This window comes from Panthera tigris, chromosome A1 (genome assembly GCF_018350195.1).
Source record: "Panthera tigris isolate Pti1 chromosome A1, P.tigris_Pti1_mat1.1, whole genome shotgun sequence".
Classification (NCBI taxonomy): Eukaryota; Metazoa; Chordata; class Mammalia; order Carnivora; family Felidae; genus Panthera; species Panthera tigris.
The window spans coordinates 126,454,770-126,478,595 of record NC_056660.1 but is presented as its reverse complement, the minus strand read 5'-3'; the positions used below and the strand labels follow the sequence as shown (position 1 = coordinate 126,478,595).

The following is a 23,826-nucleotide window of genomic DNA, read 5'->3' as shown; positions in this document are numbered from 1 at the left end:
TTAACTGACCATATAAGCGTGGGTTTATTTCCAGGCCTCTATTCTGTTTCACTCATCTATGTGTCTGTTTTTGTGCCAGTACCATGCTATTTTGATTACTTTAGCTTTGTAGTAGTAGTTTAAAGCCTGGTATTGTGATATCTCCACCTTTGTTCTTCTTTCTCAGGATTGCTTTGCTATTCAGGATCTCTTGGGTTCCATACAAATTTTAGGATTATTTATTCTAGTTCTGTGGAAAAAAATGTCATGGGTATTTTGATCAGGGTTGCACTGAATGTATAGATTAATGTGGGTAGTATAGACATTTTAACAATATTAATTCTTCCAATTCATGAGCACAGTATATACCTTTCTATTTATTTGTGTCTTTTTCAATTTCTTTAATCAATGTGTTATAGTTTTCAGAATTAAAAGATCTTTTAAAAGCATAAACTACAATGACAAAGAAAGTGGGAAAGGAGTAACAACAGCAAAATTTTGGAAGCTGGAAAATAAATCTATTTATTACTATCTATAGCCTTTGCAGACAAGTAAAGCTGAATCCTGTGCTAGCCAAAAAGAACCAATCCCATGAATAGTACAAAACAACCAAAAGACAAAAATCAGCCATACCCAATACCTTAAAAAGTGGGGTAAAAACTAAAACTGTTTAAGAAGCTGTTAGACATGTAGATCACGGTTTATGCTCTATGGAGTGGTACGACTGTCCCTTATTTACCCAAACAAAACACTAGGCATTTATCCTCAGAAGAGTATAAAGAGTCTCTACACTGAGGAGCAGCAGGCATAGATGAAAATTGAGGTGTGATATTAAAAACAAAGGGATTAAGTAAACATTTATATATTTTGTTCATAGTAATATAAGGAGTTTTCAATTTTATTTACCACTTTACTTCAGAGGTTAGAATGGAGGCTGGAAAATACGGATACTCAAATATTTGTTGAATGAGTTTTAAAGGTTGAGAATTCCAATATTTTTACCCCACTAATTTTCCAATTATGCATAAACCCTCTGGATAGGAGATTGAGGTATCCTGTGGAGATTCAACAGCCCCTGAGCAAAGACCCAAAGATAGTGATACAGGGGTTGTTGAATGAAATACCCCACCCAGATCACTCTGTGGTAAAGACTGTAGTTGAAAAATCTTATCCATGCAAACAGAGCTTCCATTCCAGCTTTTAACACCCTAATCTAAATATGAATAGATAGATAAGGTTTATCATTTAAACCTTTAGGGAAAGAATTTAAATGAAAGATGGAAACCAAAATAAATTTTAAAAGATGAACTCAGAAGAAGTACAGATGCTGGAGGAAGAAATAAAAAAAAATTTAAAAAAAGAAATAAAAAAATACTAAATAGAAGAGTTGAAAGATGAATTTTAGGATATGTCCGGGAAAATAGAGAAAAAGACAAAGAAATAGAAAATATAGAATAAAAGCATGAGAAAATTAGAGGACTAATCCCAGAAATCTAACATTCAAATAATAGAAATTCTAGAAGGAAAAGTGTAAGAGGCAATAATAATTGAATAAAAATTTCCAGAATTCATTAATAAGAGCATCCACCACAATATGTATATAAAACAGACTTTTTGAAAGATTATCATCAGGTCATATACAAACCATTAAAAATAAAAAGGGCATCAGACTTCTTAGGATGCTCATTGAAACCTAGGAAACAGTGGAACAATCAATGCCTTTTAAATGTTGAAAGAAAGTGATTCTCAACCAAGAATTCTCTACTCACCCAAACTATCAACCAGGAGCGATCATAGAGTAAAGCCAGTTTTAAAGATGCGTGTCCTCAAAAAATTTGCCTTGATTCAGACTTATTCAAGAAATTCTTGAAATGTGCTAACCAAAACAAGGAAGTAAATTTTAAAAAACATTATTATGAGTATAATGGTGAAGGAACATCGCAAAGTCAGAGCTGTGCAACAGATATAGGGAATGTCTATTCCAGATTAGAAGAGGCCTTTGGGAAAGACTTATTCAGGAAAATGAAATTGATAATATTATTAATGCATTTGAGCTGTATTTAAGAGGAGAGCTTTGCAGTTGGGGCACAGTTTGGGACTGAATTAGTTATGAGTATATAGACATTTAAGCCAACAGAGAAGCAAACCAGGACAAGAATCTTCAACTACAAAGAAAAAAAAACTTGTGAAGAAAACAAAATTAATGAATGTGCATGACATAGTTTAAGCTACTTATAGAGTTTCCTTAGCCCCACTGAAAGTGAAGACAATGACTCATTCTAACCAAAAGAAGTTAAGAAGTATGAATAGATGAAAAGCTACATTCCCCTCTTTACGCTGAATATCAATAATCGATGCCTAAAATTGAAATATTAACAAGTAGCAATACAGGTATGTCATTTAGAGGTATAGAATAATATAGCAAATAAATCACCCACAAGATCTGAAAGTAGCTACCTTTGAGGAGTGGAAGGTACCAGTATGTGCAGGAGTTAGGGGAGGCAGTGCAGGGGATTTTTATTTTCTTAGTGGTATTATTAAGTTCTTTATATGTCTATACAACCTTGCTAAAAATGAAACATAAATTTAAAAATTGATCTTTCTTCGAATGGTACCTACACTTGTAGTGGGCATAGCATAACATATAGACTTACTGAATCACACTTGTTGAGCCACCTGAAATTAACATAACACTGTATGTCAACTATACTTCAAAAAAAAAAGAAAGGAAAACAATATAAATAAAATAAAAAAATGACCCTTCTTACTTGTAATAAGAAGTACAAACTACAGCAAAGAAATGACATATTTATGTTTTACATATTTATAATATCTCATGATAATTTTGGGGTAGAATATCATGTGATTTTATTCTCAGTACCTATAAAAGCAGAAATCGGTATAACGTTTCTTAAAAAACAATTTGGTGATATTCATCAAGAGACTTAAAGACATTTATTCCCTTTGACCTAGTAATTCCTCTGTTAGAAATCTCAAAGAGATCCACTTAGGGAAAGAAAACAAAGATTAGGCAGAAATACATCAAAATGTTCACGGTGATATCTCTTTAATGGGAAATTAAATTCTGGGTTTTTTTTTTTCAATTTTTTTTCTCTTGTACCCCTTTCCTCCGGACAATCTATAATGAAAAAAGGATACTTCCATACTCAGAAATTAGGGCAGTAAAAAGTTTTAATTTTTAAAAATCCTGGTTCTCATAACAGAAAAAGTTATTTATTGAGATAGCACCAGATCGGGTTAATTGTGCCAAGAGTGGAATCTAAATGAAGGCTAACACTGCCATCTGGAAGTGTGAGTCATTTCGACTGCCACACACAAAAGGATCCATGCAAGTAGTCAACATGCTCACATTGACTGTTAGTGGTTGCTCAGGAATCTCCCAGAGAAAAAGGAGAGGGCTTTCCCATTGGCTAAAAAAAGAACTCCTTTCCTGGAACAGAATTCACAAGTAGTATAAGCAACAAGATATGGGTTTTTAGGGGCACCTGGGTAGCTCAGTCAGTGAAGTGTCCAACTCTTGACTTCGACTCAAGTCATGATCTCTTGGTTCGTGGGTTTGAGCCCTGCACTGTCAGTGCAGATCCTGCTTGGGATTCTCTTTCTCCCTCTTTCTCTTGCCCCTCCTTCTCTCTCTCTCTCTCTCTCTCTCTCTCAAAAATAAAATAAACTTTAAAAAAAGAAGAAATGGGTTTTTATTAGGTGGAAAAGAGTGATTAAGATGATGACAGGAGCACTAATAAATAAATACTTCTGAACCAGTTTTTAAGCCCTTTAATTGCATCTTCTAAACCTGCTGGGGCATTCAAGCTCTCACACAAAACATTTTTGCTGTTATCTTGTCTTTGTCTTTTTTGTCTAATGCAGTGAAATCTGCTAATCTTGATGTACCAAGTCTCTTAACATTGAATTACTCTGAAAAAAGTATGTATTTCAATGGTGTGGGGTATGTAAAAGAGATAAAGAGAAAGAAGAATTTAAATTGATTTTTAGAAAGCTTTCTTGTATTTATCAGTTGAAAGAAGACATAGAAAAACAGATTATTTAGACACCATGGTGTTCCCACCTGCACTCATCCATTTGCTGTTCCTCCAAGAAACCATTTTAATTCTGGTCACATGAATTTACACACTTTGTTCCTTCTCTCTGGAACACCCTAAGAAACTGTTTCTGCCTGATAAACTCTACTTGCTCTTTCAGAGCAAGTGTTGAAATGTTCCCTCCAATGTGAAAAATTCTATGACTCCAGAAGGTAACAATTGTAATAACTGCAATTTAATGAGCTGCCCATACCTTTAGATAATCCTCATAGTATCCAATAACCAAGGTGCTTATATTCTCACTTTACAGAGGAAAAGACTGAGGTTCAGAAGTCTTGAACAACTGGCTCAAGAGCCCATGACTAGACTTGAAGCTCAAATCCAAAGCCAGGATTTACTGTCTAAAGCCCCTTCATTTTTTTTGAAATCTATGTCACCTATTGGTCATTTGAATTTATATTTGTTTACATGTTTATCTTCCTCAGTGACTGAGCCTTCATTCCTCCTTAATGGAAGATAAATTATCTTTTTTTGGGGGGGAAGGCATTTTTACATAGAATGTTAATCAGATTTAAAGTTTTTATAATATGTTACCATCCTTTGACTCTATGCTCCACAGACAAGATCCTTAAGCTTAGAAACAAGATGTGTTTTAATCATCATTGAATCCAGCACCTGTCACTGTATCTGCCACAGAAACATTCATTATATTTTTGAGTGAATAAACTAACCAATGAGTACACAAATGAACAAATGAATGAAGCAGAAAGACTGAGATCCAGCTCCTAGCAAAACAACACTTCTGTTTTTTACTTTCGCTGTCCTCATTGTCTGTATAGACAGCGATATCTTAAGTTTTAATTTTTTGTGTGTGAAATATACTACCTGTTAACCCAAATGAAATTTGTATCCTAAGGGAATTTCAGCATGCTGGTAGAATGGGGTAGGGCCAGGGCTTACTTTCTTATAAACAAAGATACTGGGACTTCGGAATACTCTGTAGAGATGTCAGATTCTGTATTTCATACATATAGGGATTTTCTAACTAGAGTTTGAGTAGGCAGTTTTAAGCTCTGGACCTCAAACCAGTGTGGTTCATGTTTTGTCACTGTAGAACCTACAATAGAATTTCATTTGGGTGGTCTTCTGAGGTTTTCATAACTTTTGAGCTATTAAAAACTGACCACATACGAGTAGTATAAAAGACTGCACATATTACAAGATACTTAGCCTGTAAGTAATTACAATGCAGTTAGCATAAATTAACAAATGTGTTTATTTGATAACTTAAAAAGTTCTTAAAATCCAAAAATAGTGTGGTTTCCATGAAGAAAAGAAAAGTGCATGTCCGGTTTTTCTTTTTAAATTTAAACCCATGAGAAAAAAGAAGGGGTAGCAGAAGGTATTAAATTATTTCTTCTGTAACAGTACAATCCCACATCAAATTTAAATACAAAAGAATAGGCAAAGGGATAATGGCACTGACTTCAGTTCTAACCCACATAAGGCAGGAAATTGAGTGAAATCAGTTTTTCCTCTAATCTTATGTGGAAAAAAATGTGTCATATGGCAAACCCATATGAATCCAATCTGTTTGGTTTATTCATCCCTGCAGTGACATTCAGACTCCAGAAACTGTATCAGAAATCGAGTCAATATTTCAATACCATCATACAGACCACAAATGTGGGAAGGTATGTGATGACTTAGTGCATTAAAAAAAAAAAGTCCCGATTAAGTCAGGGTGTTGATCATATATCCTTTTCTCTTTTCAGAAACCTATACCTGTTTTCTACCTTTCAACTCACTTTCCGTAAAGGCAGATTGTCTCTTCTATTCTCCATAGAATGAGAAAGAAAAGAAGAATCGGTATCTTAAAAATAAAAATCTCTCCATGCTCCCCCAGCACTTGGGGACGTGCCCAGCTCCCTTCACTAGTAATTCATCTTTCATGACCCTCTTCTGCCTGTCTTTGCAGCCTCGTTTCACACTGTTCTCCTGCACATGCAGCCTCTACTGTAACATATGCACTGGATTCCTATGACTCTGTGCCTTTGTCCATGTTATCGGTCTGGGACTCCTCCCCATCTATGCACTCCTTCCCCCACTCCACCCCTGCTCCCCTTCCCTGCACCTAATTCCTCCTGTCTTTGGATATGTCAGGAGTATCCTCCTATAGGCAGCCTTCCAACTCCAAGATCAAATTAGATGCCTCTGCGTTCTGTATGTGCTATTGGAGCCCTTATCACAAGAGGTACCCTAGGATTGTCTGCTAGTATCATCTCTCTTCTTCACCAGACCGTGAGTTTCTTAAGAGCAGGTCCTTATCTATTCATCTTTTCATGTCCCGCATCTTCTCCAGTGTTTACTGTATTACTACCTGTTCAATAAATATTTGTTGAATGAATCAAGGAATCAATGGTTTTCCATTAGCAGAGTGAATAAGGTATATTTCTTAGAACAGGATCTGAAAAACACACAGGAAAAATCGGGACCACTTCGAGGAAAAAGTACTTTGACAGAGGCCAACTTTAAAACCACCTACCTGCATCTCTCTTGTGTCCTTTATGAAATATGAATATTAATTTTTAGATCTTATCAAAGGAGGTTTAGTTGCCAAGGAACAAAGCAAATTGGTATAAAATGGACTTTCTTATAAGAGAAGCTCAAAATATAGATTCGGAGGACAATATTATGTTGAAATGTCCTAATAGCATTCAAATACTGATATGCATGATGTCTTATGATTAAAGCAGTATGAGTCAAAGGAAGAAACAGGACTATCAGTGTACTTGGTATTCTTTGACGGAATATTTTCTTGATGTACACTTTCTTGACAATTTCTTGATCTCATTTTCCAAGGAAATGTTGGCTTTAAAGTGTTTATTCTGCAAAGAAAATTTTGTGATTTTTTTTAATTTTCATTACAAATGTGACAAGTAGACCACAATTGTCCTTTGTAGCCAAGGAATGAAAGGAGCCCCATGTGCAGAAAGAAGCAAAACCCCCAAAATATGAAAACTGGATATGAGTGAACTTGAAGTCTGTATATAAAGCAAGCATAGAATGTTCTGACTTTTTTTTCCTTTAGTAAAACTTAATTATTTATTTCCTGTTATGAAAGTAGGGCACCCTGTGGACATTTCTACAACTGAAATTCTCCTTACTCTTGGCAGTCAGGCTGTATGTTGGAAGGATAGGAAACAAAAGCTAGTGCCTAAAACGAAAACTAAGCACGGAGAAGGGATTGTCACTAGCGGATAAATTGATTCATGGGTTACTGATTCTTTGGTTCAACACACTTTTGAAAAGTCATTTGATAAACAAGTGAAAGCAGATGGTTTATTGATATTTTTGAGAGGAGTAAAAAAACAGTTTAAAAGAGACTCAATCTATATTCACAAATCACCATGTTGTGCAAGATATTAAAAATTCATTGCCAATAGATTTATGGCCTGTTCCTAGGTATTTCATAACCATCTGGTTCATTGTGGTAAAATACTGGGGCATGAGGTAGCTTATAGGACCTGGCAGCAAACTCCACTTTTGCAGCGTGAGCATCAGGCTGTGTGATTTTTTTTCTGAGAGCCTGTGTTGTGTACCCAGCATCTAGCGCAAAGTGGGCCTATGAAAGCTCGGCTAGGGCTTTTTGGTGGTAGCCCATGGAGCTGATTTGAGAGAATACCAAGGATGTAAATGTAACATTGGCTAATTGGTCTATGAATTGATTAAAAAAAAAACCATTTCTCCGGGCACCTGGGTGCGTCTGACTTAGGCTCAGGTCATGATCTCATGGTTTGTGAATTCGAGCCCTGCATCAGGCTCTGTGTTGACAGCTCAGAGCCTGGTGCCTCCTTCAGATTCTGTGTCTCCCTCTCTCTCTGCCTTCCCTCACTCATGCTGTCTCCATCCCTCATAAATAAATAAACTTAAAAAATTCCAAAAAATTTCTAATATATGTAAGCAAAATTTGATATTTTAAAGGGGCACGACAGCATATTTGGGGATCTTAAAGCTGAGTTTTTGTTTCTCGCCCAATTTCGTCTCTTTGTTTCAGGCTTTTAATTGATGTATAATTGATATATAATATTATAATATTATATTATATATATATATTATATATATATATATAATATTATATTAGCATAGTTTCAGGTGTGCAACATAATGATTTGGTATTTGTATATATTGTGAAATGATCACCGTGATAAGTCTAGTTACCATCTGCAATTTTGTCTCTTGTCGGCCTTTCTCTCTCTCCCTGCCCTCTCTCTCTCTCTCTCCTCCCTTCCTTGCCTCCCTCCCACTTTTCTTCTTTATTGGTAGGTACCAAGAGAAACATATTTTCCCATATTCCTTTATTAATGACAACAACAAAACACTTGAGATTTGGACACAATCCAGGTCAGATTTTTTATTTAAATAATGTCTTCCTTGGAGTTACCTTAGAATTACATTCTTACGCCCTCACTGATCTTTTTGTACTTCTCGATGATCTGCAATTTAAAGTAAGGATTTCAATTTCATACTAAAGTACCAGTACTATCCTAGTCTCACTTATTTTTAACTTTCTTCTTTTTCATTCCCCACACCTCTGCCACTTTTATCTTTTCTTTTATATTTGTAATGGAATAACTGAAATTGACTTGCTCCCAGGCTAATATTCTGGGTATCAGAATAACTTGAGGCAGAATGATTTGAGTCAATTATGGGTGGTTTTGATCGCATATATCAGCTTTATAACCTGCCATTCATGATAGATCACTTTCTAACCTGACCATGGCCCTGGCCTATCTCAGAAAAATTACTAGCATAATTGCTGGTTGAAACCTAAACTCATGTCTTGAAGTTTAGTAGTCTGAAGAAAAATTTCCAGAGGCATTATAATAAGGAAATTTAATTAAGAGCTCATGTTGACTCAGGAATATTATGTACAGCATTGATCCACAGCGTAGCTAATAAATTCATTATGCTACAAATTTTACGTGATTTGTTAGTACATTGGCCAATAAGAATGAAATCTGTCTCAACAGGAATGTTGAAAGAGGCAAGGCAGTGAAACTTTCATCTCCACTGGGAGTGAACTAACTTGCCAAATCTGGGCCATCAATCATAGTAAATGCATTCAAAACAAATCATACATCTTCCACAGTTCATTGTATTCATCAGCACTTTTGAAGTCAGCAGTCCAAACAAGTCACTTTGGGCCAAGTTTTCAATAGCCTGTGGTTTAGGCAATATGCCTCAGCTGTCTTTTTTCCAGGGTGTGCTCTCAGGTAGTTGTACACCATGGGCCAGTGCTAGCCAAATCTGAAAGGACAAAAGGCTGGCCTCATTTATTTTTTTTTTCAAGTTTTTATTTAAATTCCAGTTAGGGGGTGCCTGGGTGGTTTGGTAGATTGAGCGTTATACTCTTGATCTCTACTCAGGTCATGGTTCCAGGGTCATGGGATCGAGCCCTGCGTTAAGCTGTGCTGAGCACAGAGCCTGCTTAATATCTCTCTCTCTCTCCCTCAGTCCCTCTCCCCTGCTTGTGCCCTCTCTCTCTTTCTAAAATAAAAAATAAAAATATAAAAATAAATAAATAAAATAGATTTATTCCAGCTAGTTTACGTACAGTGTAATATTAGTTTCAGGTATAGAATTTAGTGATTCATCACTTAAATACAATACCCAGTGCTCATCACAAGTGCCCTCCATAATACATATTACCTATTTAACCCATCCCTCTACCCACCTCCTGTCTTGCTGCCCTCAGTTTGTTCTCTATAGTTAAGAGTCTGGTTCCTGGTTTGCCTCTTCCTTTTCTTCCCCCTATGTTCATCTGTTTTGTTTCTTAAATTACATGTATGAATGAAATCATATGGTATTTGTCTTTCTCGAACTGACTTATTTTGCTTAGCATAATACATTCTAGCTCCACCCATGCCATTGCAAATAACAAGATTTCACTCTTTTTTGATAGCTGAATAATATTCTATTGTGTATATATATATGACTTCTTTACCCAGTTATCCCTGGTTGATGGATGTTTGGGCTCTTTCCATAATTTGACTATTGTAGGTAGTGTTGATATAAACATCAACGTGCATGTATCCCTTCGAATCAGTATTTTTATATCTTTCGGGTAAAGACCTAGTAGTGCAATTGCTAGGTCATAGGATGGTTCTATTTTTAATTTATTGAGGAAACTTCACGCTGTTTTCCAGAGTGGCTGCACCAGTTTGCATTCCTACCAACAGTGTGGGAGGGTTCCCCTTTCTCTACATCCTTGCCAATACCTGTTGTTTCCTGTATTGTTAATGTTAGCCTTTATGACTGGTTTGAGGTGATATCTCACTGTAGTTTTGATTTGTATTTCCCTGATGATGAGTGATATTGAGCATCTTTCCATGTGTCTGCTTCATCTGGAAGCTCTCTTTGAGAAAATGTCTATTCATGTATTCTGCCCATTTTTTCAGTGGATTATTTGGTTTTTGGGGTGTTCAGTTTTATAAGTTCTTTATATATTTCAGATACTAACCCTTTATCATATATATCATTTGCAAATGTCTTCTCCCATTCTGTAGGTGGCCTTTTAGTTTTGGTGATTGTTTTCTTCACTAATGCAGAAGCTTTTTCTTTATGTTTATTTTTGAGAAAGAGAAAGGCGGGGGCAGAGAGAAGGGTGACAGCAGAGAGCCCGATGGTGGCTCGAACTCACAAATCATGAGATCATGACATGAAATGAAGTTGAATGCTTAACTCACTGAGCCATCCTGGTGTCCCCAGAAGCTTTTAATTTTGATGTAGTCTCAATAGTTTTTGCTTTTGTTGCCTTTTCTTCAGGAGACATATCTAGTAAGAAGTTGCTATGGCCAGTGTCAAAGAAGTTACTACCTGTGTTCTCTTCTAGGGAAATCTAGATGATTTCCTATCTCACATTTAGGTCTTTCATCCATTTTGAATTTATCTTTGTGTGTAGTGTAAGAAAGTGGTCCAGGTTCATTCTTCTGCATGTCGCTGTCCAGTTTTCCCAACACCATTTGTTGAAGAGACTGTCTTTTTTCCATTGGATGTTCTTTCCTGCTTTATCAAAGATCAGTTGACTGTATAGTTGTGGGTCTATTGCTGGGCTTTCTGTTCTGTTCCATTGATGTATGTGTCTGTTTTTGTGCCAGTACCATACTCTCTTGATCACAGCTTTGTAATATGACTTGAAGTCTGAATTGTGATGCCTCCAGTTTTGCTTTTCTTTTTCAAGATAGGTTTGGTTATTTGGGGTCTTTTGTGGTTCCATACAAACTTTAGGATTGTTTGTTCTAGCTCTGAAAAATCCTGGTGGTATTTTCAGAGGGATTGCATCAAATGTGTAGATTGTATTGGGTAGTATAGACATTTAACAATATTTGTTCTTCCAGTCCATGTGCCTGGAACATTTTTCTATTTCTTCTTCAATTCCTTTCATCAGTGTTTTATAGTTTTCAGAGTACAGATCTTTTACCTCTTGAGTTAGGTTTTAATCTTGTTTAAAATTTATTTATTTTGAGAGAGAGTGTGAGCAGGGGAGGGGCAGAGAGAGAGGGAGAGGGGATCCCAAGCAGGCCCTGCCCAGTCAGCGCAGAGATTAATATGGGGCTCCAACCCACGACTTTACTTAAAACCAAGAGTCGGACACTTAACTGACTGAGCCAGCAGGTACTACCTCCCTGTCTTGTTCCTAACCGTAGAGGAAACGCTTTCAGACTTTCCCCATTGAGTTTTTTTCCCCAAAAAACTGTGGGTTTTTTCAGATAAGGCCCTTTATTATGTTGAGCTACATCCCCTCTATCCCTACCTTGTTGAGGATTTTTATCTTGAATGGATACTCTACTTTGTCAAATGCTTTTTCTGCGTCTATTGAAAGGATTGTATGGTCTTATCCTTTCTTTTATTAATGTGGTATATCGTGTTGATTGATTTGTGAATATTGAACCAACCTTGCATCTAAGGAATAAATCCCACTTGTTAGTGGTGAATGATTCCTTTAATGTACTGTTGGATTCAATTTGCTAGTATTTTGTTGAGAATTTTTGCATCCATTGTTCATCAGGGATATTGGCCTGTAGTTCTCTTTCTTAACGGAGTCTTTATCTAGTTTCAGTATCAGGGTAATGCTGGCCTCATAGAATGAGGTTGGAAGTTTTCCTTCCATTTATATTTTTTGGAAATTTTTGAGAAGAACAAGTATTATCTATTCTTTAAATGTTTGGTAGAATTCCCCTGTGAAGCCATCTGGCCCTGAACTTTTGTTTTGGGGGGATTTTTGATTACTGATTCAGTTTCTTTGCTGGTTATTGGTCTGTTCAAGTTTTCTATTTCTTCCTGTTTCAGTTTTGGTAGTTTATATGTTGCTAGGAATTTATCAATTTCTTACACATTATCCAATTTGTTGGCACATAGTTTTCCATAATATTCTCATAATTGTATTCTGTGGTGTTGGTTGTCACCTCACCTCTCCCATTTGTGATTTTATTTATTGGGTCCTTTCTCTTTTCTTTTTTATTAGTCTGACTAGGGGTTTATCAATTGTATTAATTATTTCAAAGAACCAGCTCCTGGTTTCATTGTTTTTTTCTACTTTTTTTTGTTTTTATATCATTTATCTCTGCTATAATCTCTATTATTTCCCTTCTTCTGCTGGCTTTAGGTTTCATTTGTTATTCTTTTCCTAGTTGTTTTTGGTGTAAGGTTAGGTTGTTTATTTGAGAATTTTCTTACTTCTTGAAAAAGGCCTGTATTGCTCTATATTTTCCTCTTAAGACCACTTTTGCTGCATTCCAAAGGTTTGGGACAGTCTTGTTTTCATTTTCACTTATTTCCATGTATTTTTTTTTTTTATTTCTTCATTGATTTCCTGGTTGGCCCATTCATTCTTTAATACCACGTTGTTTAACTTCCATGTATTTGTGGTCTTTCTAAATTTTTCTTGTGATTGACTTCAAGTTTCATAGCATTGTGGTCAGAAAATAGCATGGCATGATCTCAATCTTTTTGTACTTGTTGCAGCCTGATTTGTGACCTAGTAAATGATCTATTCTGGAGAATGTCCCATGTGCACTTGAGAAAAATGTGTATTCTGCTGCTTTAGGATGAAATGGTTGAATATATCTGTTAAGTCCATCTGGTCCAGTGTGTCATTCAAAGCCATTGTTTCCTTGTTGATTTTCTGCTTAGAAGATCTGTCCATTGATGTAAGGGAGGTGTTAAAATCCCCTAATATTATTGTATTATTGATTATTTCCTTTATGTTTCTTCTCAATTGCTTTATATATTTGGGTTTTCATGTTGGGGCATAAATATTTATAACTCTTAGATCTTCCTGTTCTATAAACCTCTTTATTATGATATAGTACCCTTTTTCATCTATTGTTACAGTCTTTGGTTTAAAGTCTAGTTTGTCTTATATTAGGTATTTCTACACAGGCTTTCTTTTGACTTCCATTTGCATGATAAATATTTCTACATCCCCTCACTTTTAATCTGCAGGTGTCTAAAATAAGTCTCTTATAGGCAAAATATAGATGAGTCTTGTTTTTTTTAATCTATTTTGACACCCTATGTTTTTTTATTGCAGTTTTTTGTCTATTTATATTCATAGTAATTATTGGTAGGTATGTATTTATTGCCATTTTATAGCTTGTTTTGTCATTGTTTCTGGAGATTTTCCCTGTTCTTTTCTAGTTTTTGTCACTCTTTGACTTTCTTTCCCATTCAATTAATATTAATCTCACTTAATATTTCTTGAAGGGCTGGGTTTTTGGTCACAAAGTCCTTTAGTTTTTGTTTGTCTTGGAAATTCCTTATCTCTTTGACTCTCCTTCTATTCTGAATGATAGCCTTGCTGGATAGAATATTCTTGGCTGCAGATTTTCCCATTCAGCACGTTGAATATGTCATGAAGGGTGGCCTCATTCATAAGGAAGTACAATGCATCTTCGAAATCATTGTTTCAAACATCAAATCATTGTCTAAAAGGTCTCTTAGAATCACTTAGACTTTTAATGCATGAATAGATTGCAAGATGTAGTTTTCCATTATGTACTTTGCTAACACTTACTATGTAGGCAAGGAAGTACAGTAAGTGTCACTTATTTTTGTCTGTATATGTAAATAAGTGTCACTTATTTTGTCTGTATATATTTTTGTCTGTATATGTGTGTCTATACTGGGAGCAGAAAAAATGCTCAAACATGAAGTGACTTATTCTTTGTCACTGTTCTCATCACCTTTAGAATACACTTTATTTGGAAATAATTTCAAATTTAATGGAAAGCTTTATGACTACTACAAAGAACATGGGCACATCTCTCACCATTGTCAACATCCCCTTTATGTACTTTTCATTGTCTCTTTGTTTACACACACACACACACACACACACACACACGCACACTATTTTTCTTCTCTGACCCACTGTAGAGAAAGCTATACACATCATAGCCCTCCATCCTCAAACTCCCCAATGTATACCTCCCAAGAAGATGGACAGTTTTCCTTATAACTGCATTACAGTCTCAAACATCTGGTTGTCTTTGAACTTTTCAGGATGAGTTATTTATACTTTTTACCTCAAATTCTTACACAGATACTAAAACTGGTAGAAAGAACAGCTGAATTATCTTTTTAAAAAAAGTCATATCACTCATTTTTTAAAATTTTGCAAGCATACATGGTGTGTCAATATGTTTGAAATGACTGATTTTAGGAAGATTGGATGAATTAATACAAATAAAGATTCCTCTTAGTTAACACATTTTATCTGTTTAGTGAACTTACAGATGGCATTAGTATTGGCCGCCATTCACTAGGTCAGACAGAACATCTTGCCTTTCTGTAGTTTTGATCCTGTTTTTTCTTTTTGTGATCAGATAACTCTAAGTTTTGGAAGACTAAAGTAGTTTCTATTTAGACAATGCCATTGCCTAGCTGTCTGATGGTCAGCAGTAGGGAAGTGGAAAGGGCACTGGTGATGCCGAATAGATTCTAGAGAGCAGGGGTCTGGTGGGGAATCATCTTAATACTGCACCACAGCTGTCCCTTCAATGAGACAGATAATGGTAGGTCTCTCCCAAAATGGTTCTTATAACTATTTTTATTTCCTCACTTAACTTAAAAATGCAAGTTTACATGGCTATGACCACAGAAAACTGAGATTTATGTTTCATAATCTATGGAACTAATTTTGATAACTAACACATTTCTGACAGTTGTGGTTTTTGCTCAAAGGGAACTTAAGCATACATATCCCTCTCCACCCAAGTATGTCCAACAGTGTGCCTATGTATTGGGTGACCTGAGAATGACAGTGCTTTAAGGGTTTAGAATGGGCAGCAAAACTCTCTGTAGGAGGAGAATGTGATGCTGGAGCCATTTATGAAAAACGAGTCCCTTGGTAACTGAGGTGGACAATATAGAGGCTCAGTACTGCAAAGTCATCCAGGAGGCTATGTGTGTACATCCAGGGCACACACAGAGATAGACCTCATGTGTGTGCAAATAACAGTTTTACTACACCCGGCAGATTCTTCATTTGTTTATTCAACAGATTTCTGTTGAGGGGCACTGTTCCAGGAGCTGGGGATTTGGTAATAAATAAGTGGGCCATGGTCTATAACCTCATGGAGCTTACACATAAACTGTTTTGCCTTAAAGTATTGTACAATCAGAGGTATTTGTGCCCTCACCATATGACCACAGTATATCATTCTATAAACCTTTCAGACATGACTTGGATCTGCAAGAGTTTAGTTTTAAAGCTGCTGGATTTGCAGGAAGAGAGAACATTGGCTTTAAATGATAAATCACAGAATTTTGAAAAGACCCTCCAGATTTTAATGATTTAACAAGAGCAATGTGCTCAAAGACTATTGAGTCAGAAAAAAAATATGTAAATATTCATGTATTCAAGGGTATAAATGAGTGGGAGAGGGGGCCAAAGGAGAAGCTCCCCAAAATGACAGTATTCTTCTTCATGACAGGGAAACCATTTTTTAGTCATGGCTTCCAGGCTAGAGTGACTTTCAGATCTGGCTGGAAAGACAAATATCTAAACCCCAAGGGAAACTCTAGGGTGGTTCTTATAGATTTTGTTTGATGTATTTTCTATAAATCATTTTGAGGTAGTGCTGGAGCAAGCTCTTAACTAGCAGTGTATTATTGTACAATATCTTTGAATTATGGTAAGCTGGAAACCAGTCATCCAATATCTAAATTTTAGCCTGGCCTAGATGAACACACTTTATTAACAAGACTAAAATAGAGTCTTAGGTCATAGGTGAATAAGAGTGTTGTTACTGGGGTTTGTATTAGTTGGGATAGTGTTTGGCACAAATACAGATTTAAAATACAAGTGGCTTAAACAAGATAAATGTTCATTTCTCTCTATCATGTTAAAATCTGAAAGTAAGCTGACTAGAGCTAATGTGGCAACACTGTTCCACAAAGACTTCAAGGACACATGTGCCTTTCCTTTTGATGCTGTTAGATGTGACCTGTATGCCTGAATGTAACTCATGGTCCAATATGGCTGCTCTAGCTCCAGCCATCAGTTTCTTATTCTAGCCAATAGGAAAGGGAAAAGAAAGAAAAAGAAAAGATATATGACAGATATCTTTTAATGTAAGCTCCTGAAACTTCCACATAACACGTCTACTTCCAACTCATTTATCAGAACTAACTTTTGTGGTAACATCTGGTTACATAGGAGTCTGAGAATGTTCTCAGTTTTAAGCAGTCATATGCTTAGGTAAAACTAGAATTCTAATAGAACTGATGAAGAAAAGCATCAATGTTAGGGGACAGCTAGCAGTCTCTGCCATTGTGTTGCCTATAATAATGCTGCATGTGTTTTAAACAATGTCAGTCTGCAACACTGTATTTTCAATTTCTTTCATAGTATAATCTTTCACAGTATGAGCTTAGTAGCTACAGTGTCGGGGAAACTTGTGTTGAGTTCTGCTAGAATATCTTACCTGCTCTGGATAAGAGCCTCAAGATTAAATGTGTTAGACTACTGACTAATTATTTTTCCTGGTACGTGGCAATTGACTCCCTACCTCAAACTTGCACGTCCACATGGACTTGGGGAAAGGAGAAGCTAGTAGCACAAAGTACAAGTCGTTTGAGTTCTTAAAACTGTTTGATGCTCTTCATGTTCTTACCAACTCATACCCTCATCTAAATTTGACTTATAGGTACATTTAGAACTTACAGGACAGAGAATCCTAAAGTCTCACATGAGAATTACTTTGCTTGTTCAAACAAGATTGCGTCCCAACTAGCATGCCAAAATTTGGTAGCTACAAATAGGTAATTCTGAAAGGAGAGTGACACAAGAGGTAATTTCTTTTAAATCTACTGCAGTATCGTGGTTTAAGGTAGACAATGGTTACCATTTTGCTGACACGAGGCAGACATGTCACTAAATAGGGAAATGAGCAATCACAGAGCTAATTTAATTTCCACTGGGGTTTATGGAAGCACCAAAACATGATGTAGCCAAATGTCCCTAAAAGTATGAAGTAATAAAATTTGTTCCATCATTATAAGAAATTAAAGCCAAGCACAATTGCATCCAATTAGTAAAAAACAAAAACAAAAACAAAAAACCTGTTAAAGTGCCATTGTTATTTACTGAATGAATTGAGCTTTCGGATTACCTTGACCAGCCGCATTTTAATTTTTGTCTGTCCCTTTCTTCCAAATCATATTAGAGGGCTTTAACTGATTTTGACAAAATAAGCTATGTTATTAAGGGGCAGTATAACCTGAGAAGCTTAAGTTTAATTTCTAGATTAGAATTTTCAAATGGGCATGTCTTCTAGATTTCAGTAAATGTGGGGTTGTCATTATTAGGAATCCTTTGTTTCTTAGTGTTTCTTAGTGTTTGTAAAAGGTCTACCTAAGATGAAAGGAAAGACTTGAATTTAGAGAACTGATTTTTGTTGCTGTTGTTCCACTGAGAGTGTCTCTCTCAGTAGAGAGAGGTGTCTGTTCTTTCGGGGGCAGTTCCAAAGCTTCTGAATGCAGTGATTGACAGAGCCACCTCCATAGAGGAAAGCTTTGGGCAGGCATAGTGCTCAGACTTCCAGGGGAGGTAGAGCTGGATGGCTAAATGATGTGTGATGAACTGTCCCAAAAGTAGTGTCCATATGATTTAGCATCCAAACCAGAACACTTTTTAGAGTGAAAGGCAGTGCTATTCATAACTACGCTTGAATAACAGATTTAAACCTACTAAATTCTAGGCTAGTTGTGATGTATGGACCCCCTACCCAAAAGGAACAGATATCTAAGCAAATAAATGTATTAGTACATTTAGGTACCTGGAGAATAAATAGTCCTATAGGTTGCTAGGAGGGGAAAAATGGAGATTTGGGTCAGTCTGCCAGTGATTTCTGTCCCCCATACAAAAGGTCCCGTGATCGTGTAATAGGCAATGAGGTTTCCAAGCCCCTCTACCACGTTAATATTCCTCTAGCAATCTAGTTATTGATTCTCAGATGTGTTGGAAAGCCTGGAAATGTTACAAAAAGTAGTCTTATAATAAAGGGAACGTTCCATGCTTTTTCAGTTAAATTCAAAAAAACATTTACTGGATACCTTGTATGTGACAGCCAATGTCCAGCACCAGAGATTGAAAAATGAATTTCATATGGTTCCAACCCTGGAGAAAATCAGTCTACTGGTAAACAGATCATTGTGCTAAACTGTTTAGTGATTGAATTACTTGAAGAGTGAAACTTATAATTTGGCTTTCATGAATCACAAAAGATATTTGCCAGTCTCTATCTTTAGAGGGAACTCCTGCTGGGTGGTAACCTGGATTTTCCCAGTCCCCAACTAACGTGAGATATGATGGCAAAGTAAACAGGGTGATCAGGCTGTTTTAGTGATGTTTTTTTTAAACTCAGGGGTCCTTGTTTTCCAGTCTGCTAATTATATATTTTTTCCAACCAGAAAGTCCTTCCCTACCAGCTGAGCTGTTCAGACCAAATCAGCAAAGACAAGCTACCAGAGATTTAGGGCGTCTGGGTTAAAAAGTATGTTTGTTTAATTAGGTAAATAACTTGAGAGTACTTTCCAGAATTACTGTTCTTGATCACATTAATAAATGCTGAGGAGACCATCAGTCACTCAGTGGATAAGAGAAGCTGGAAGAAGAGTGAAGCATTGGAGTGAGCTGGAAATCATTCAAAAAGTCCTAATACACTCTATGTGCCTGCATATAAAATTCATCATCATCATTGTTTTTTGGGGCACTTACTGTTTCTCAAGCACTGCTTTACATTCATAATCCTATTTAATCTTCAAAATCACTGTATGATGTGGGTACTGCTTTCTCCATTTACAAATCAGAGAACGGGCTTAGGTAAGTTAATGAGCTTGTATGAGGGTCTCAGGTTAGTCGGTGGCAAAGCTTAGGTTTGGAAACAAGGACTACCTCACTCCAAAAACTATTCTCCTGGATTTTCAATCCTTGTAAGGTCCTTCTCTGTACCAGAATAAGTCAGCATATTGTCCGTTCAGGGAGTAAAAAGATCAAGGACCTGGTGGCCTTATTTCTAAATAAAGGAATGGGTGGGGTTAGAGCTGGAGTAGGGGCTTTCTGCTGGCAGAACCCGCACCTTCCTCTAGGACCTCACCACACAGGCTAAATTCAAGGGCCAATCTCTCTCAACCTGAAGGAAAATTAATTTAGCGATGGTTACTTGCCTAGATGAATTCATTTCTAAATGTTCATTCCCCACAAAGAGATCACGACTCTGGGGCCATGGAGGCCTGCTCCTGTGGAGGGGGACGAGGATGAGGAGGCAGGCAGAGGCAGCAGCAAGTGAGGAATTCAAGCTATAAAATACAATCAAGTTCTTAAGGTACTGGGTTTTCTTCACCCACTTATCAGGCAGCCCCAGTTTTTCTCTTCTCCCTCCCACAGTTGCCTCTTTAATTATATTTTTTGAATAAACATTATCATCTTGATGTTCCAGCTTACAGTTGGCTGAGTTTCTACACTGTCAGAGACTTGGGGCCTATTCTTTTCTTTTGCTGCAGTGGTTGTAGCTCCCTACCTCCCTTTCCCCCTCATTCCTAGGCTTCCCCTGGAGAATTTGGAGAGTTAGAGAAGGAAAAGACTCTTTTGTGCATGGTGTGCCTGAGGTCTTATGCCGTGAGCTGGTTCTTGCCCCATCTGAGCCACCAGACCCACTCTTCTGTTGATACACTGTTCTCTAAAGTCCCAGCCAAGTTTGCAACCTCTGACCATGAGTTAGCAGGTAGAGCAGAGCATGGGCAGCCTCTAGGGGAAGCCTGGCTGGATCCTCTAAGTTTTCTTGACCTTCTGCATGCTTCTGCTGTTACATACATGCATTTCTTTTGAAATCTCTGTGATTGTTCATTTGTCACTCACTACCTCTAAGTGGTAAGCTCCTTAAAGCCAGAGATCTGCATTCAGCTCTGTAGGTTTAGTACCTCTTAGCCTACCAGATACCCCCAGCAGGTGTTCAACAAGTATTTGTCTACTGGTTGAATCAAACTAACGTTTAACTATATAAGGATGAATCATGTAACAATCCCTAGTTTCCCAACTTGGTCTGTGGAAAGAACTCAGTCCAGGTGAAACCAAAACAAATAAAGTATGTGGTTTCCCCCCAACTCGGGAACCCATTGCCCTTAATCTCCTCCTGAGTACTGCCTTTCCCTGGGTGATCTCAAGACTGACTTCCTCCACCAGAGAACTTCCTGTTATTCCTATGGAGAGTTTGTCATCTGCTTCTTGCAGAGCTTCCTTTGAAGGAAACTTTGCATAAAGGACTTAGTCTGTGAAAGGTAGGAATTGAATAGATGGAAGGAAAATGGGAGGGCAGTATTGGACCAGCAAGCCACAAACATGACCAAATGTGAAGACATGGGACTCTTGCTGACAAAAGGTGGGTATGTGGGTGGGATCGGCCACAGGGGATGGTAAGGAGAGGTAGGTCCAGTCAGATGGATTTTAGAGGAGTTCTCAAGAGTCTAACAAGTTTGAATGCTAGCCAATAGGGATTAAAAATCCAGGATACGGTCTTGCGTAAGGACAGATATTATTATACGAGAGGTGCTTTGGAAACATATGATTTTGTAGGAGGAGTTGACAAAGGAAAAAACCTCTACAAATGGAGGAAACAGATAGGTGTTCCAGGAATTTATTTGTAAGATACTAAGAACTAGAAAGGAAAATGAAGGCTAAGTGGAAAGATTTATTTTTCCTATTCATTTGCCAACGAAAGGGTTAGGATGCATGGCAGTCTTTGGGAAACAGTGCTCCCTAATTGTTTGGGTCTTTAGCAATTGTTAAGTCATTAGAGTCAGATGTTTTTGGTCAGGCCTAATTCCTCATTGCACATCTCATAGGGGTCCAGTTGGTCCATGGACAGCTGAGATTATTTGGGCCAGACCAGTTGTGAGTAACCATTGGAACCTAGAAAGGAATCTGCCTTTTGGCTCCAAATAGTCTTTTAACAACACCATATTAGCATCCTAGATTCCAGAAACGCTTCTTAACTTAATTTCTCTACCTTGAAATTATAATGTTCTTATGGGCTTGCCTAAAGTACTGCTCTCAGGAAGGTCTCTGTCACTGGGGTAAGCACTGTTGATATTAGAAGTTGCAAACTGGCCACTAAGGTCCATAGACTTTTGTTTCATCCTTAAGATGTTTAACTTTTTTTTTGAATTATTGTCAAAATTTAAAAAACATAGATTCTGCATTAAAAAATTCAAATGCGGGATTCTTTTGAACAGTCTGAAGATCTGGCACCAGTTGGGCAGCATTCCCACATATGACCTCTGAAGTCTCCACCTGCTGCTCCGGAAGTCCCCACCCACCACATCATTCCTTCATTCACATGATGTGTCTGGCTCCCATAGTGAGTGATCCCTGTTTGTGTGTTCAACTGGTAAACCTTGGTGTGCTCCAGAAATTCACACATATTAGGAGAAATGCTTTACAAAGTATCTGCATATTAGATAGCTTGTACTTTAGAAATCCTTGTATTCCACAGACTTTTATTACAAACTGGGATGAAGAGAGAAGAGGGAAAGAAAACTTGTTTAAAAAAATACAAAGTCCCCAGAAGTCCATACTACAATAATTACTTTTAGTGGATCTCAAGCTTGTCTTAAGTCAAAAATCTTTTGCTCACATTAATACTTTAATAGATCTCAAAGCAAAATTCCCACACATTAAATAAAATAATTCTGGCTAGTAAATATGCCTCAGAGATAAATACATACATACACACATACGTGTGTGTGTGTGTGTTGTGCACATGCCTGTGTGTATGTAGCCATTTAGTTTTTAAACAATGGGAATAAAATGCTATGCAATTATTTTTTTCTCTTATCAAGGAGATATCATTTAAGCATAAACCTGGAATACTCAAAATAAAAGTTGGGGTTACATGATCATGATGGCAAGAAGTGTCCAGATTGCTATGGGATAGTATATATTTTCAAAATCTAATCTTCAGAATAAAATAAAACATGAATAGCATGTTTTATTAATCTTGCTTAATGAAACGACTATAGTTTAAGTTCCTTAAAGTAGAAGGTATAGTGAATACTAACTGGGTTAATTTTCAGAGAGATCCAGGTGCTGACTACTACTATTATAAAAAATACGTACAGAATTGTTTTGATACCTTTGTATTTTAAGAAGAGACGGGCGGGGGAGATGCATTGCTGTTGAAAGCAGCTGTTATGTATTACATGTAAGTGACTTGATAAATATTTATAATTTTTTAAGCAAATTATGCATTTAAGTTGAAATGAAACAAAAATGAGATAGGCAGATGGAAAAGTGATTTTAAAATTATAGTTAGTCTTAAAATTCAAATAAGATGTGGAAAATGGCCAGTGTTGGGGGGGTGACCTTTGGTAGGATGTATTTTGGGCCCTATTTTGCAAAAGAGAAAGCTGAGGTAGAGAAGTTAAATAATTCGTCTAAATTTGCCACATGGTTGCTAAGTTGCAGAGCCAGCCGAGGAACCTAGATCTCTGTCTCCAGTGTCATGCTACTTCTGTTGCCCATTACTGTCTGAGTAGGCCACTAAAATGAATACTTCTAGAACTCCCTGCTTACCACTATACATCTGGACTACTGGAATGGATTCTTAACCTCTGTCCTTTTCACTCTTTTATTTCATCCTCCTGGCCTACCAGTGCACTTATCCAATTCCCTCAATACCCATTAGCTCAAGGCCACGCATTAAAGTGTTCAACCCTATTTCCCTTCTCCTCCCTGGAAGGAGTCTACTCCATCCAGGCTATTGACCGCCCACACATATAAATGTTATTCAGGCTTCACACATTTCTTTCACCTGAAAAGAATGCCGGCTGATACCCTCCTCCCACAGCCATTCAAACCACAGACTTTGTCTAAGACCTACATCCAGGTTCACCTTCTTCCTGGAACCCTGCACGCTTAGCTACAGTACATCTCTCCCCACCCCCTCACCCCCCATCCTCAGCTCTGAACTACAGTAGCACTTACATACTGAATGATTTCTACGCCACCTCACAGTTTCTCTAGGCAGCAGCTGGTCACGTGTCTGATTTTCTCAGCGGGATATTGTAAGTTCCTTCCCAGGTCCAGGCAGCTGAATCTTTCATGTTCTTGCATTTCACAGCCACCAGCACATCAGAGAGACTCATAAATATCTATAGATTTTTTAACCGCTCTCTTTCTGGGGAAAAGAAAAAGACAAAAAAAGAAAGGAAGGAAAGGATGAAG

General features: G+C 37.1%; 1 protein-coding gene and 1 long non-coding RNA gene across 8 annotated transcripts in view; one reads left to right on the top strand and one right to left on the bottom strand.

The window, feature by feature from the left end:
* Positions 1-23,826, top strand: part of PDE4D (phosphodiesterase 4D) — a 1,404,509-nt gene that overhangs the window by 1,318,908 nt on the left and 61,775 nt on the right. The window lies entirely within an intron of this gene.
* Positions 1-23,826, bottom strand: part of LOC122238771 — a 104,701-nt gene that overhangs the window by 68,205 nt on the left and 12,670 nt on the right. Inside the window, exons 4-5 of one of the 4 annotated variants that reach the window (XR_006217934.1) lie at positions 23,587-23,779; positions 8,417-8,533 (exon numbers count right to left, since the gene is read on the bottom strand). This is a non-coding gene — a long non-coding RNA (uncharacterized LOC122238771). Of the gene's footprint in view, positions 1-8,416; positions 8,534-8,987; positions 9,348-19,816; positions 19,905-23,586; positions 23,780-23,826 lie in introns of those variants that run through there. The other 3 variants (XR_006217938.1, XR_006217936.1, XR_006217935.1) reach the window with 3 other exon arrangements.